General features: G+C 42.6%; 1 protein-coding gene and 1 long non-coding RNA gene across 3 annotated transcripts in view; one reads left to right on the forward strand and one right to left on the reverse strand.

Annotated features, from left to right (window-relative positions):
• The window catches only part of gpr107 (G protein-coupled receptor 107), a 109,379-nt gene that overhangs the window by 87,986 nt on the left and 5,126 nt on the right, over positions 1 to 16,267 (forward strand). The gene's annotated exons all lie outside the window — the stretch shown is intronic.
• LOC140186207 (uncharacterized) overlaps positions 8,232 to 16,267 on the reverse strand; it is a 49,422-nt gene continuing 41,386 nt past the window's right edge. The window contains exon 4 of the long non-coding RNA XR_011882811.1: positions 8,232 to 8,395. This is a non-coding gene — a long non-coding RNA (uncharacterized lncRNA). The remainder of the gene's footprint in view (positions 8,396 to 16,267) is intronic.

The raw sequence follows: 16,267 nt of genomic DNA on the forward strand, positions 1-16,267 counted from the left end.
CAGATCAAAGCCTAGCATCTGATGGAGTTCCAGTCATTTTGAAATGATTTTCCTGAGTGGCTTGTTCCAGGGGGGGAGAAAGCTAATTTTTTCTCACTAATGAGACAGCTGACAATTGCACTCCCACAAATAGTTATTGTAGTGGCAATTGTGGAGGTGTTGGTTAATTGTTTATCTTTCAAATTTGAATCAAGCATAATGTGACATTGTTTGATCTGCAGTCTGATGGTCTTGGGACATGCTTACATACAAGTGGGAATTGGCAGTTTAAAGATTGTCCTGCCAGGTTTGATTTCTGTCTTAATATCCAGGAACAAACTTTGAAGTAGACTTGATGTTTCTAAATTCATTGCAAAGACAACTTACTGTTACTTGAGGTGAAAATAAATGATGTGACTGTGACTAGTCTTGTTTAAAGTACTGTTGTGATATCAATGTATAAGATTCTGAAGGGGTGTGTTCTGGTGGAAGATTTGAGGCATCAAGTCTTCTTGATCCAGTGTCAGCAATCGTGAAGTTTAGAGCTTGCAGTGTTCAGGTTATTTGATGTGGTAATGGAATCTGGGAGCTATTCCCAAAGATAATAATAGAAGATGATGAGAGTTGTCTCGTTTTTCAGAGAATGACTGCGGATCACTTGTAGAAAGGAACTTAATAAGAATGTGATATCACTTCCAGAATCATAATCAGGTTTGCTATTAGAGTCATGGTCATAAAAAAAACTTCCTCAAAAAAACCCTATAAGATTAGACACGACCTACCACGCACAAAGCCGTGCGGACTATCCCTAATCAGTCCCTGTCTATCCAAATATTCATATATCCAGTTCCTTAGAATGCTTTGCAGTAACTTTCCTACTGCTGATGTCAGGCTGTCTGGCCTATAATTTCCTGGCCTATTCTTAGAGCCTTTCTTAAACAGCGGAACAACATTAGCTATCCTCCAATCCCCGGCACCTCTCCTGTTGCTAAGAATGATTTAAATATCTCTTCTAGAACCCCTGGAATTTCTGCACTTGCCTTCCACAGGGTCCGAGGGAACACCCTGTCAGGCCCTGGGGACTTGGGCACCCTATTTTGCCTCAAGTCAGCAAAACCCTCCTCCCCTGTAATCCGAAGAGGGTCCATATCCTCGCTGCTACTTTGCCTCACTTCAATAGATTCTGTGTCTGTCTGCTGAGTATATACAGATGCAAAACAACATCCATTTTTAAGATTTCAAAGGTACATTTAATGTCAGAGAAATGTATACAATATACTTCCTGAAATGCTTTTTCTTCGCAACCATCCACAAAAACAGAGGAGTGCCCCCAAGGAATGAATGACAGTTAAATGTTAGAGCCCCAAAGTCTCCTCACCCCGTTCTCCTCCCTCCCGCGCGTAAACGGCGGCAAATGATGATCCCCCTCCCCCACCAGCAAAAAAAAAGCATTGGCACCCACCACTGAGTACTCAAGCGTGCGGTAAAGCAACAGCAAAGACACAGACTTGCAGTACCCCAAAGACTACTCATTCACCCAGTGTTCGACATACCACAGGCTCTCTCTCCTTCAACTCTTTTGGCTCCATACACACAATACCACTGATCTTCTAGAGAGCCAACTCTGTCCCTTGCTATTCTTTTGCTTTTAACATATCTGTGAAAACCTAAGGTGGGGGCTTATATGGGAGGCAGGATTTGAGGGTCGGCACAACATTGTGGGCCGAAGGGCCTGTACTGTGCTGTACTATTCTATGTTCTATTCTCCTTCACCTTGTCTGCTAGAGCAACCTCATGCCTTCTTTTAGCCCTCCTGATTTCTTAAGTGTTCTCTTGCATTTCTTATACTCCTCAAGTTCCTCATTTGTTCCTATCTGCTTATTCCTGCTGTGCACCTCCTTTGTCTTTCTTACATATAGTGGATTTTGTTGTTTCATGGCAGCTCACAGGTTACAATAAGAAATGCTAAAATTGTGCAAAAAGCGAGCAAAATAGTGAGATAGTGTTCATAAATCATACAGATATCTGATGGCAGAGAGGAAGAAGCTGTTCTTAAATTGCTGTGTGCTTCTTTAGGTTCCTGTAGCTCCTCCCTGATGGTAGTAATGCGATGAGGGCATGTCCTGGAAGGCGAAGTCCTTACTGATGGATGCAGCCTTCTTGAGGCACTGACTTTTGAAGAATTATTCCCACCATGCTACCCAATCACACACTATCAAGCAGGGTTAAATATTTAAGAAGAAACTGGGCAATCACACCAGGAAAACAAGTCTTCCCATCAGATTGTTGGTTGCGTTCACTCCGTGGATTAGTTTGAATATCATGGGTTCAGGTGAGCGGGGGTTGATGGAAAAGATGTAGGAAACGCTGATTGCCATATGGTGCCTCTGAAAACAACAGTGCATCATGGGTTGAGATCACTTCTTCCATGCTTGTGTGAAATATGTTTGAGAAATGTGAGAAAGCTAACACTGGAGCTTGTATGAGTGTGGAACATAAAACCAGTAATCATAACAAAATAATCATAATTACTTGCATTATTGCCTGAACATAAGTATGATGAAGAACAAATCTATTTCTCAGACCTCCACAATAAATTGCCATGCCTTTCTACCAAAACCGCTCGCAACCTGGCTTTCCAGTTTAATTTTGATTAGTGTTTTGGTCTGCGCACATTTTCTGACACACTTCCTTTTCTCACCTCATTAACATTCTCTGACTCCTCTGATACTCCATAAGTTTGACCATTATAAATTCATTGGGAGAAGGAGGGTGATGTTAAATGCTTCATTAAGGTAAAGAAATATTTTTGATGAGAAAATTGCTACTCTTTCATTGAAGTCCAACAATTAAGAAAATACATTGATGTGGGAAATTTGTTTCTAATGTATTGCCTGGAGTTTGTTGTCTGTGAATTTAATAAATGTTAACATTTAAATTACTTTGGTGTATTCTGCACTTTTTGGCAATTAGATTGTACATTATTGTTTCTGTGTATTTTTCTTTATGAATTAAGTATGATAATTCTCTTCTGAGAAATGTTTACTTTTAAATTCAAACCAATAAGACACCATTAAGATTTTAGACCACTTGATAATATCTTATAGTTGATTTTTAAATTTTTTCTGTGACTGTATTTTACTGCTATTTTTTACGTGATTGCTATCTTATAAGTTCTATATGTGCCTTGTGCTGTGTATGACTGTTGGTACTGTGTTTTGCACCCTGGCCCTGGGGTAACACTGTTTCTTTTGGCTGTATTCATGGGTCTTCATGAATGGTGGAATGACAATTGAACTTGTACTTGATGCTGAGGTATGTCCTAGGATGTGCTGGGATATATCATCAGTGACGTAACCTGGGGTCATTGGGTGATTCGGGTCTTTCAATATCAGACACCCTCACCCAGGCAACCCAGCTGAGGTTGATCAGGCCCAACAGCATTGGTCCACAGGTCACACCTCTTGATCCATAGCTATCTGGAGGATTGCCCAGTAGCCTCTGTGATGGTCCCAATGGCTCTTTCCTTCGCAGTCTCTGTAATGCCAAGGAGAGAGTAGGTTCTGCAGAGCAAGCAGCTGGCAAAACCTCTACACCCCACCTCTACAGGCTCACATCTTGCCCTTTAACCCTGTCTCTGGCACTGCTCTACCAGCTTCTGATATATGTTCAAACACCCCCTCAATCCGGTCATCCCAAGGCACTGTCAGTTCTACCATGCCCACCTGCTACAAGGCTTCTGAAAGAATGACCGTGTCAGGCCTCAATGATGATGATGCAATGAAGTAAGGGGATGTCACTTGCTTGCCAAGATCGACAGTCAGAAGCCATGGTAAGCAAGCCTACTGGTGATCTGGGCTGAAACTGTGGTTGCTCTCCAGCCTTGACAAAGGCCATGAGATTTCTGGATTGGCAGAGGTGCTTCCACTTGTTAATAGCTGAGGAGATATTTTCTGCCACTGCTTTCAGCAACTGGTCATAACGCCAGCGGTCGCAGTCTTCTCCCAGGGCATTTGGACAAGACTTTGCGGGCACTGGAGACTCTGTACAGCAACTATTCCCTTGTACAGGAAACTGTGAATGCCTTATTCAGGCTGCTGCAATTTATTCCCCTTCCCGTGCAGAGCAATGCTGCTCAGGCCACGTGGAAGGCCCAGCCATCTTTGAATGTAGCCGTTGATCTCCCTTTGAGGAACCTCAACTGTTGACATGGGTACCTCATATACCAGCATGGGCCAAGGGAGGATGCCATGATGGTAATCCAAGCCTTGAACTTGCCAGGTAGACTTGATTTATCCACATAGGTGAGCCACATTTCTAACTCCTTGGTGGTATTCTGGATAGCAGCTGCATCTCTTGGGCTGCAGTCTCAAAGACCTTCCCCAAGCTCTTGACTGGCTTCTCGGCGACAGATGGGATAGCAATACAGAACTTGTCCATGAGTCTACCTTTCTTTAACACCAGAGACCTAGATTTCTCTGGTTTAAAGCTCATCCTTGCCCATGCAAAGAACCTCTCTAGCCCCTGGAATAACATACTTGCCTGGGAATTGATGTAGCTGTCAGCAGATCCATGAAGGCTCTGACTGGGGGCTGCCAGACACCTGTCGTAGTCAGAGGGCCTCTACACTCCACTTCAGCTGCCTTAACCAGCTTGTTCGTGGTCAGGGAGAAGAGAATCACTGAGATTGTACATCTGGTGATAACGTCCTTCTCGAGCCAGTGCCAGCCTGATGTCCTTGCCAGTTCATGTTAGGTCTTTGCATGCAGTACTTGTCATTGATAAACTGGCACATGTTTAAGGTATTTGGGAACAGAAGGCTTATTATTTCACCAATCTAGAATTATGAAATGGTACAGCACAAGTGCAGGCTATTCAGACCATTAAATCTGCACCTTTTTCCTTTCACTTTCTTGCCCATGTTTCTGTTGGATATGTGAGAGGCAAGAAATCATTGAGATTCTTGACTGGTCAGGGCATGAAGGGATCTGGGGAGAGGGCAGGAGATTGTGGCTGAGAGAAAAATTCAATCAGCCATAATGAAATGGGCCAAATGGCCTAATTTTGTTCCAGTATCTTAATGAAATTTGTTACAATGTTGCAGTGTGATACAGATTTATTTTTCTTTTAAGCGAAGAAGGAATCTTGTTTTTATTTTCTTGTGACATATGAGAACAACATTAAGAAATTGATGCGATAGCTCTGGGTCTTTGACCACCCACCTAAACCAAAGGTGACTTAAAGGAGGCAATTAATCTCCCGCTGCAAATTAACCTGCTGATCTGTATCACTTTTGAAATATTGACATGTTTTTCCTGCAAACCAAGTCCCCTTAAGTGCTTGCAATTGGAGCCCGGATTCTAAAGGGAAAACAAAAAAAAAACACAGATACCTCCTAAAGCTGCCAGCAAGGGCACCATGGCTACTGTGACACATAGCAGTCGACCCTTCTGTGGATGTAACAACAAGCAGCAAACAGTAGAGTTGTCAGCAGAACTCTGTCAGCCTAGGTTCTTGATCCCAGCTCTGGCCACAAACCTACCAAAGTTCCTGTCCCAGGTTCCCGGTCCTATGCTCCAGACCCCAGATCCAGCCACAATATAGACTGTAAATCAATGTGTTGGTCACTACAGGATGTGGGATGTTACAGAAATGACAGGTAAGCTTTGGGTAATTTCACATATTTGTGAAATATAAAAAACAACTTAAAAAAGAAATCCAGCCCGAGTTCCTGATCCCAGCTCCAGCCACACATCAACCATTGATGTTGCCCTGTTTATCGGCAGAAGACATCAAATACAATCCACCTCTGGGAAAACAGGACTCACTGAACACTGTGGGAGAGGGTTCTGAAAGTTTGCATTATTTTTATCAATGCGGCCAATCTGGCACGTATATGGATCTGCAGTTGGAGGCTAATGAGAATTTAATGCATTGTAAATTCCTGCATGCAAAAGGATCATTTTGTTGCTTTCTGCCCAGATGCTGCACAGTTTATAAGAGCCCTGATGGGAAAACTTAACTGTCCAGGGCCTGTTTTCTCAGCAAGCAGATTCTCATTCTAAGCTGTAAGTCAGTATAGTTTCTTGCCTTGCTGCTTTCCAGCATTGCTGTAGATTATTTCATTGGTAACCACTAGCTATCTTCTGCTATGAATGGAGTGTTGTTCCTTCCGCATCTTGTGGCTCATTGGGTGGCAACCTTGCTGTTTCTTTAGCATTTTTGTCTGTTTTTTACAAAGCTGGGTTGCTAGCTTGATGCCCAACCCAGCACAGCTGGAAAGCTGGCCAGATTCAAACCCAGAACCATTTGCATCAAAGTACAGTGCGGATGTCACTACACCTCCAGCTCCAACTATGAATGGTAAGGAAAGAAAAAAGCTCATCAATCTACCTGTAAGGATGCAGTCGATCAAAAGCAAACTATGCATGCTTTAGTACGCTGTAAAGTAGGATGTGAAATATGCCTAGTTGTTATATCTATTGAATTAATTGTCTAGTCTTAGCAGCCATGGTGTCATTACCAGCAGCCATGGAGATATTCATTTTTTTTTGTTATCCACTCAGACTCAGTGCTCCTATTTGGTGTTTATAGAAAAAATTGTCAATAGGATAAAAGAAGTGACCCAGATCAGCAGGTTAATTGACAGGAGATTAAATTGGATACTTATATTCCAAATCAGGTGCATAGTCGAAGAATCCACAGCACAAAAAAGTGCTGGAAAGCAGCGTTTCACCTGAATATTAATTTCTCTCGGCCTTTATATTTACTTTGGCAATGACCCAAAAAGACACGGGAGAGAAGAACACCTATTGAATGATATGCAGCAAAAGGTTTGGAGCTAAATGCCAAGGATTTTATGATCCATTGCAATGATAGTGAAACTGTCAAGTGTTTCACATTATTATACAAATGTTGCTTCTTATTTTCTGTCTTTTCTGTGAGAACTGTTCAATGCAAGTGCATGCTCAGAGTTTAAAAACGTTACTGATATGGGGCTGTAAAAATCCCTTTGAACTTGCACCTGATGGAAAGTGATTCAGAATAGGGAAGTAAAAGACACAAAGTGCTGGAGGAACTCTGCAGGCCAGGCAGCGTTTATGCAAAAGAATAAACAGTCAACATTTCGGGCTGAGTCCTGATGAAAGGTCTCGGCCCAAACTGTTAACTCTTTACTCTTTTACATAGTTGCTGCCTGGACTACTGAGTTCCTCCAGCAATTTGTGTGCATTTGATTTCCAGCGTCTGCATATTTTCTCTTGTTTCGGAATAGGGAAAGTTAAGTTGTTGCTGGATTTTTGTGCTCAATAATTATTTTAAAGCTCAGAGGCAAAGGTTGCCACTACAATTTAGTACGATGGCCAAGCCAGTCTTTACCAGAATCATCATCACTACCTTGATATTGATCAGAATCATCATCACCAATGAATCTCAGCACAGTAAATAGTGATATCTGTGTAATTTGATAATAATTTTAATTTGAACTTTGAATTGGCTTTGGGAATGGTAGAAAGCAAACCCATGTGAAACCTGGAAGTTGAGAATTCCTGGCTTTTCTTTTTGCATTTTCCCAACAAGTACATTTCTATTTCCCATTACTACCAGATACACTATCTCCTCTAAACAGAATTCTAAAATGTCTGTATTGTTGACAGCTTTATTACCAGTTCCACATTCTCCTCCTCATTCTTTCCCAGTTTTATCGCCCACCTCTCGCCCTACCACTACAAGTTCTGCTCCATATCCTTAGATTCCCTCACTTCCTTTCTGGGGATAAAGAGGCTTTTATTTTTTGTTTTTCCCTGACATAAATAAGTTGCAATTATTAAATACTTTTTTAATATTATAGAATATCCCAAGGCTTGTCACTGCAGTATTATTGGGTAAATAATTGAATTCAAGCTGAAGAAGAACATTTAGAACATGTAGTTGAAGGTTTTAAGATGAACAACAAATATATACTAACAGTGGAAATTGCCAGATTCATCAGTGACATTTGTGTATTGTCTCCTTAGCAACTGTGTTTGCTATTCTTGTAAGACATTGGAGATACATTTTTATGCTGTTGTGTGTCTGTTTATTTGCCAGTATTTCTGTTAAATGTCTCTGCTTAGTACAGCCATTTCAGTACATTTTTGATAATATACTGTCAAGGTCATAGCAATACCAGATTAAAATTGATTCTGTATACTTTCAGAATTAAAATTTTATGGAATATCTTCAAATATTAAAGAAGAAAACAGTACCTTGATAAATATTTATGACAGTTTGGACAGCATGTGTGACAGAGTACCCCTTCTGCTACAAGCCCAGGTGAAATGGAGGCTTTTTACTCGAACATCTGCCACATGTAGTTGTTCCTCTGCGAAATACTGCAGTGAGTGTTTCAAGACAGGTTGTTTCTCCTGGATAAGGACTGGGGAGTGAAAACAAATAGGTTTCAGTTTGAGCACTTTGGTAAAAGTCATCCCTTTGTGAGAATACTTGAGTATGATCCTGTACAATGGTATAGTTTGTTCTAGATTTGCTCTCTAGCAACATGCATGATCAATTCCTAAACTTATTCCAACTCATAGCAGTCACACCATCTCACAATGGTAAGTCTTCCTGTGTGATTTAAACGGGGCACAAGTAGAAGAGGTGCAAGCACACTCTGAGGTAGAGTTGGTAAAACCGCCTGAGGTTCTGTTCATGACCATATTATTGGAAGTATATTTGGGAGGAAGCTGGTTGAAAACCAAGGCAACTGTGGGGAAGAATAAATTCTTGATTTCATTGGGCAATCAAGATTGATTTCTGTAGACCTACTTGTATTACAGTTTAATTCCATTCTGTGTATTCTCTCCACCCACTGTAGGTCTCATTCCCTCTCAAAGGTGAACAACATAGGTCAGCTGCTCCCAGGAGGGGCATTCTTGCATCCAATCCTGTCAATTTTAAAAATTAATTTTTAAATGTGACCTCTAAATGATTATGTACATTTAAAGTGTGACGACTAAGTCATAACCTAATTCCCAACAACACACATCAAAGTTGCTGGTGAACGCAGCAGGCCAGGCAGCATCTCTAGGAAGAGGTGCAGTCGACGTTTCAGGCCGAGACCCTTCGTCAGGACCCTTCGTCTAATTCCCAATGTTACTTTATAAGCCTCAGGTCAAATTGATTCCATCTTCTCGGAAGAATTTCAATATAGCTTTTTAAACTTTTCTGATGGCTGTTCTTTTTTGAATGGGGGGTCAGTCTTGTGGCCTTTGTGCTTTTGCCCAACCCCTCTTAATTTTAGCTGCTTTAAGTCTGTACTTCCTTGTGAGAGATGTGCCTTTAAGAAAAATTGCATGACGTAACTGGTTAAACCTCACTTTCTGTCCTTAGACAGCCAGAAATAAACAGTGCTACAGGCTGTGGTAGACCTTGCATGTCCAACCTATGAAGAATCTGTTTGTTGGCAGTTTTTCCTGCCACAGTTTATTATGATTTGTTAACCAGTTATCTCATAAACTGTTTCACTGCAAGAGAACACTAAACAAAGCCTCTTAACATTCATTAAGATATGAGATATGATTTTAAAATGTTATTAGTATACTGAAATAAACTTAATTATCAAAGGACTCATTTAAAACAGTAAAATATTCTTTAAAATGTTTTGCCTTTCTGGCTTCAAATCCTCTACTTTTGGTAAACAAAAGCAGCAGAGATACAGAGGAGCAGATTGGGAGGCAGATTTTGGAAAGGTGCAAAAATAACAGAATAACAGGGTTGTTATCATGGGTGACTTTAACTTCCCTAATATTGATTGGCACCTGATTAGTTCGAAGGGTTTAGATGGGGCAGAATTTGTTAAGTGTGTCCAGGATGGATTCCTGTCACAGTATGTGGACAGGCCGACCAGGGGGAATGCCATACTAGGTCTAGTACTAGATAATGAACCGGGTCAGGTCACAGATCTCTCAGTGGGTGAGCATCTGGGGGACAGTGACCACCACTCCCTGGCCTTTAATTATCCTGGAAAAGGATAGAATCAAAGAGGACAGGAAAATTTTTAATTGGGGAAAGGCAAATTATGAGGCTATAAGGCTAGAACTTGCAGGTGTGAATTGGGATGATGTTTTTGCAGGGAAATGTACTATGGACATGTGGTCGATGTTTAGAGATCTCTTGCGGGATGCAAGGGATAAATTTGTCCCGGTGAGGAAGATAAAGAATGGTAGGGTGAAGGAACCATGGGTGACAAGTGAGGTGGAAAATCTAGTCAGGAGGAAGAAGGCAGCATACATGAGGTTTAGGAAGCAAGGATCAGCTGGGTCTATTAAGGAATATAGGGAAGCAAGAAAGGAGCTTAAGAAGGGGCTGAGAAGAGCAAGAAGGGGGCATGAGAAGGCCTTGGCGAGTAGGGTAAAGGAAAACCCCAAGGCATTCTTCAATTATGTGAAGAAAAAAAGGATGACAGGAGTGAAGGTAGGACCGATTAGAGATAAAGGTGGGAAGATGTGCCTGGAGGCTGTGGAAGTGAGCGAGGTCCTCAATGAATACTTCTCTTCAGTATTCACCAATGAGAGGGAACTTGATGATGTTGAGGACAATATGAGTGAGGTTGATGTTCTGGAGCATGCTGATATTAAGGGAGAGGAGGTGTTGGAGTTGTTAAAATACATTAGGACAGATAAGTTCCCGGGGCCTGACGGAATATTCCCCAGGCTGCTCCACGAGGCGAGAGAAGAGATTGCTGAGCCTCTGGCTAGGATCTTTATGTCCTCGTTGTCCACGGGAATGGTACCGGAGGATTGGAGGGAGGCGAATGTTGTTCCCTTGTTCAAAAAAGGTAGTAGGGATAGTCTGGGTAATTATAGACCAGTGAGCCTTACGTCTGTGTTGGGAAAGCTGTTGGAAAAGATTCTTAGAGATAGGATCTATAGGCATTTAGAGAATCATGGTCTGATCAGGGACAGTCAGCATGGCTTTGTGAAGGGCAGATCGTGTCTAACAAGCCTGATAGAGTTCTTTGAGGAGGTGACCAGGCATATAGATGAGGGTAGTGCAGTGGATGTGATCTATATGGATTTTAGTAAGGCATTTGACAAGGTTCCACACGGTAGGTTTATTCAGAAAGTTAGAAGGCATGGGATCCAGGGAAGTTTGGCCAGGTGGATTCAGAATTGGCTTGCCTGCAGAAGGCAGAGGATGGTGGTGGAGGGAGTACATTCAGATTGGAGGATTGTGACTAGTGGTGTCCCACAAGGATCTGTTCTGGGACCTCTACTTTTCGTGATTTTTATTACCGACCTGGATGTAGGGGTAGAAGGGTGGGTTGGCAAGTTTGCAGACGACACAAAGGTTGGTGGTGTTGTAGATAGTGTAGAGGATTGTCAAAGATTGCAGAGAGACATTGATAGGATGCAGAAGTGGGCTGAGAAGTGACAGATGGAGTTCAACCTGGAGAAGTGTGAGGTGGTACACTTTGGAAGGACAAACTCCAAGGCAGAGTACAAAGTAAATGGCAGGATACTTGGTAGTGTGGAGAAGCAGAGGGATCTCGGGGTACATGTCCACAGATCCCTGAAAGTTGCCTCACAGGTGGATAGGGTAGTTAAGAAAGCTTATGGGGTGTTAGCTTTCATAAGTCGAGGGATAGAGTTTAAGAGTTGTGATGTAATGATGCAGCTCTATAAAACTCTGGTTAGGCCACACTTGGAGTATTGTGTCCAGTTCTGGTCACCTCACTATAGGAAGGATGTGAAAGCATTGGAAAGGGTACAGAGGAGATTTACCAGGATGCTGCCTGGTTTAGAAAGTATGCATTATGATCAGAGATTGAGGGAGCTAGGGCTTTACTCTTTGGAGAGAAGGAGGATGAAAGGAGACATGATAGAGGTGTACAAGATAATAAGAGGAATAGATAGAGTGGATAGCCAGCGCCTCTTCCCCAGGGCACCACTGCTCAATACAAGAGGACATGGCTTTAAGGTAAGGGGTGGGAAGTTCAAGGGGGATTTTAGAGGAAGGTTTTTTACTCAGAGAGTGGTTGGTGCGTGGAATGCACTGCCTGAGTCAGTGGTGGAGGCAGATACACTAGTGAAGTTTAAGAGACTACTAGACAGGTATATGGAGGAATCTAAGGTGGGGGCTTATATGGGAGGCAGGGTTTGAGGGTCGGCACAACATTGTGGGCCGAAGGGCCGGTACTGTGCTGTACTATTCTATGTTCTAAAAGGGTTTCAATTGAAAATGACCCTAAATTTCACACCATATGTCATTGATATTAAACCTGATACTGATTCTGAGTCGGCAACAGCACATGACAAACGTCAAACTCTATAACAACCTACCGATGCTCACCACTAAAATCGAGGCGAGAAGACTACAACTAGTGGGGCATTGTCTACACCACCCCGAGCTACCTGCCAGCCTAGTCATCATATGGGAGCCCAAGCACGGGAGGATGAACCCTGGGCACCCTCCCAAGACTATGGTCAACGGGCTCCTAGAAGACAGCGGCGCAACTAATGTAGATGAACTGAACACACTGATGAGGGAGAGGGAGAAGTGGAGAGTCCGTCATCATGCCTGATGCCGGCCCCCTAGGCCTGAGTCAACGCAGTAGTAGTAGCAGTGATTCTGAAAAGACATTAAGAAATGTAATTGTTTAACAAATCATATTATTGTGAAGCATCTATGTATTTGTCCTTATTTTGACTGGTAGACAAGGCAGTGCTGTGGTGAAGGCAGTAGTGCAGCTGTTTTACAGCTCCAACAACCTGGGTTCAATACTGTTGACCAATGCACTTGTGTAGAGCTTGCTCATTCACCCTGTGGCAGCATTTCTCAAAGTTGTTTCTTTCTAGATCCCATAGAGGTGGAAATTGTTAATTGATTACTGAAATTGTCCCTAATATAGGTGGGTGTCATAGATCAGGGGATTGTTAATGAATGTATGTGAGAGAATTAGTTAAGGCATTAAGGAGGAGACTGTGACTCATGTGATGTTGAGAGCTGGCATTGACTTATTGGGCCGAATGGCTGCCACCTACAATGAGAGGGAATGAGATAAATTTAACATACCTGGAAAAAAAAAGGTAGATGAAGTGACATGTGAGCAGATAGTGGGACTGTCTAGCATATTTAATCTGTAACTCTCACAAACAGTTTATCAAATCTCAGGATAAGTTTCAGCATGAGTAGCTTACTTAAAATGAATGAGTTGTTTCTGACCAGAGAATTGCTGCTGCTATTTATTCACAGCAGATGGTACACGTAGCATGAAAAATGAACTGCAGGTTGTCAATAGTCAGAGATTGCTGCAAGTAGAACTGCAGGCATGTGAGCACACATATTTACAAATGACTAAGCCTTTTAGACACAGTGTGAGGGGTTACACAGGAGCCTGGTATAAGCTATCAAGGACAGTGTTTGGCTTTGAGGAGCATGTGAGCCTGTTTTCTTATCAAGTCACAGGAAGTCTAATAAACTACAATCTCCTCCTGGGGTTGGTGCACACCCTAAGAACACAAGTTATCACTTCTGTAAGCTCTCCATCGATTGGGGTCGACCATGGATGTTGCGTCCTAGCTGTCTACGCAAGCCAGGGCAGAACGAGCTGCTGCCCATGCAGCAGGCTCCCTCTCTCCTCACAGCTAATGAATCCAAAGGAACGGCAGAAACCGATACAGTTTGGCACCATCGGCGTCGCAGAAGTTGCCCACCAGCGTTGAACTCAACATAGAACTGTCTATAATACTTAAAGAATAAATCCATTTTATAGATGGTTTCAACTTCTCTGAAACCAACTTTATTTCACTATTAATGTCCAGGATCACGTTTGTTGCACCATCAATTATTGTACCAACCAATCTGCTGTTGAGAAGGTGTGATGTATCACCTTGAACCTCTTCAGTTCTTCTGGTGAAAGTACTCCCACAGTGCTTTTATCCAAGGAGTTTCAGGATTTAGCCTAGTGATGAAGTGCTGGCAATATATTTTCTGGTCAGGATATTGTGTGATGTGGAGGGGACTCTGCAGGAAACATTGTTCCATGTACCTGCAGACTTTGTCATTCTTGGTGGTTGAGAATTGGGATTCGGGAAATGTGATCAGGGAAACTTGAGTGAGTAACTGTTGTGCATTTTTTTTTTACTTGCTTGGTGTGCACTCCAGACATGGTTTGCCAATGGTGGAGGGAGTGAATTTTTAGAGTGGTTGATAGGCGGCCAATCACACTTCCCCATGGCTGCCCTGTAAATTTTTTTTTGAGCATTATTGGGGCTGCACTCATCCTTTGCAGTCCTGATTTGTGCCTTGTAGATGAGGAATAGGCTTTGCAGTGTGAGGAGACGAGTCACTTGCCACCTTGGTACCCATTTATTTATGTGGCCTGTCCTATTGAGTTTCTGGTTGGTGGGGGGGGGCGGGATTGGAATAACACCATTGAATGTTGAGAGCAAAATCAGAATCAGGTTTAATATCACTGGCATATGTCATAAAATTTGTAGTTTTGTGGCTGCAGTACATTGCAATACATCATTTTAAATTACAATAAGATATCTATCTATCTCAAAGAAGAGAAAATCTGCAGATGCTGGAAATCCAAGCCACACACACAAAATGCTGGAGGAACTCAGTAGATCAGGCAGCATCTATGGAAAAGAGTACAGTTGATGCTTCGGGCTGAGACCCTTCAGCAGGGCTGGAAACAAAAGATGAGTCAGAGTAAGGAAGTGGAGGGGGGAGGGGATATTGAACCACAAGGTGATAGGTGAAACCGGGAAGCGGGGAGGGGTGAAGTAAAGAAGTTGATTAGTGAAAGACATACAGGGCTGGAGAAGGGGGAATCTGATGGGAGAGGACAGAAGGCATGTATCTACCTATCTATCTTTAAATAAGTAGTGCAAAAAGAGATCAAAGAAAAATAGTGAGACATTATACATGGGTTCACTGTCCATTTAGAAATCTGATGGCAGAGGGGAAGAAGCTGTCCCTAAGACATTGAGTGTGTGTCTTCAAGCAACACACACAAAATGCTGGTGGAACGCAGCAGGCCAGACAGCATCCATAGGAAGAAGCACAGTCGATGTTTCGGGCCGAGACCCTTTATCAGGACTGTCAAAGGGACTCGGCCTGAAACGTCAACTGTGCTTCTTCCTATGGATGCTGTCTGGCCTGCTGCGTTCCACCAGCATTTTGTGTGTGTTGCTTGAATTTTCTGCATCTGCAGATTTCCTCGTGTAGTGTGTGTCTTAAGGCTCTTTTACCTCCTCCTTAATAGTAGCAATGAGAAGAGGACCTATCCTGGGTGATCAGATTCTCTTGTTGGCAAGGATCATTGCTGACACTGTTGTGGCTTGAATTATACCTGGAATGTTGTTTAGATCTGGCTGCATGCAGATATTGATTGCTTCATTTGCTGATGAGATGTGAGTTGAATTGAACATTGAGTGATCATCAGTGAAAGTCGCTGCTTCTGACATTATGATGGAGGGAAGTCATTGATGTTAATGGGACCACAGGGCTTGAGCTGTAAGGAGAGGCTAGAACTGTTTTCCCCTGAAGCTAAGGAGTGATATCATGAGAGGTGTAGTTGCGGTAGGTGGCAAAAGTGTCTTCCCAGGGTAAGGGAGTCTAAAATTAGGCAACATAGATCTAAAGGGGTGGGAAATTTAAGGAGGGGGAGGAAACGTCGTCTCAGACCATGAGAGGCCTGCGTCGGGCATTTTCATGCCTTACAAGGCGCAGATTGGAAAGCATGAAAAGGGAACTGAGGGTATATTGACCAAGCTGCCAGAAGAATATGTAAAGGCAGGTACAATTACAATATTTAAAAAAAAACATTTGATTGCGTGGATAGATAGAAAATATTTAGAGGGCAATGGGCCAAATGCATGTAAATGGGACTATCTCTGATAGACATCTTGTTCAGGGCAGACAATTTGGCTCAAAAGGCTTGTTTCCATTCTGTACAATTCTGACTCAACGAAGCGGCTGAAGTACAGTATATACTAAGATAAGATAAGGAATGCCTGCCATTCCATGCCCAGACTGCATTTCAGTAAATCTGGTCACTTGTCTGTCCTTCTCCTACCTGCATGAAGGCAGGGGCTAAAGAGCAAAACTCCAGAGATAAGGACAAAAAGAAGTGGTCATGACTGCCAGAGGAATGACTATGGCATTGCTTTGAGTTGGTGGATTGGGCTGTGTTCAAGGGCTCATCCAAGGAGCTGAATGAATACGCCATGACTTTGTCACAGTCTTTATAAAAACTGTTGTAAATAAGTGTGTCAGCACAAAATCATTCAGGAGT

This window comes from Mobula birostris, chromosome 22 (assembly GCF_030028105.1).
Source record: "Mobula birostris isolate sMobBir1 chromosome 22, sMobBir1.hap1, whole genome shotgun sequence".
NCBI lineage: Eukaryota > Metazoa > Chordata > Chondrichthyes > Myliobatiformes > Myliobatidae > Mobula > Mobula birostris.